Here is a 1,018-nt window from a genome sequence, read left to right on the forward strand (position 1 = left end):
TGATGCGTATCTCCCGAAAAAAATCAACTCCAGAAGAGTCCGCGTCTGTAAATGCCTGAACTTCGGAATCGATCCTACCTTTGTTAGGCGCGGCATCTGTGTCTTGCAGCTGTTCCCTTGGATAAAGATGTTAATTGTCATGCTTACAGCATCTCGATCTCCGGCGTTTGTGAAGTTGGGATTGATGCTGTCCTGTGTTTTTTTTTTCCTTCCACACTTAAGCTCTGCTTGTCTTACTGCCCCATAGCGGAGCGCAAGTGAAACGGACTACCGGAGATTTGCACTGTTTTTCTGTTAGTGTGTATAATCAAAATATGACTCAGTTTGGCCAGTTAGAAAAATATGATAATAGAAAAGTATTCTTTTCCTCTCACTTTTTTTTCTTGATTTAATTACCGACTTCACGTACTTACACTGTGTCCCGTTGCACGATGTAATATTGCGAAACTATGATTTTGTGGCAGTGTTTTGTAAAGGAATTTTCCGTTTAATCATCGTCTTAGTATAAAGCTATATGGTTGTTCTGGTATCAGTGGACGTACATTATGTATTTTTTCTTCTCTTGAGCACCATGGTCATGACATGAAGCTCAGTCATTGATTACTCGCAAATGTTAGTAGTCATCCGCTGTTTATCTTGAAGATGTAAAAGTAGTGCGCGTACATCTCCTCGTTAGTATAGTGGTGAGTATCCCCGCCTGTCACGCGGGAGACCGGGGTTCGATTCCCCGACGGGGAGAGTCTGCATCTTTTTGCCTCGGTCTCAAAAGGCACCAAGCTAGAACCCGGCCCCGTGTTAGTGGAAACGGGGCTTGTGACTTGTACTCATGCATAATATTCTGCGGGTCGCTCAGCAGCGCAGCATATGAAACTAGACTCGGATTGTAAGTGTGTGGTTTTGATAATTGATGTATGGATGGATGGATCCTTAATAAGAGATATAAACAATAAGGTCCAGTCGCCAACTAATCATGTAAAATACGTCATAAACTCATGGTTGTTAAACCCAGAATAAAAAT

At 42.2% G+C, this 1,018-nt stretch overlaps 1 non-coding gene across 1 annotated transcript; it reads left to right on the forward strand.

Annotated features, from left to right (window-relative positions):
- Positions 1-666: 666 nt before the first annotated feature.
- On the forward strand, positions 667-738 carry trnad-guc (transfer RNA aspartic acid (anticodon GUC)). The gene has a single exon. It is a non-coding gene; the product is annotated as a tRNA-Asp (tRNA).
- Positions 739-1,018: the final 280 nt, after the last annotated feature.

Source organism: Brienomyrus brachyistius, unplaced genomic scaffold (genome assembly GCF_023856365.1).
Source record: "Brienomyrus brachyistius isolate T26 unplaced genomic scaffold, BBRACH_0.4 scaffold589, whole genome shotgun sequence".
Lineage (NCBI taxonomy): Eukaryota > Metazoa > Chordata > Actinopteri > Osteoglossiformes > Mormyridae > Brienomyrus > Brienomyrus brachyistius.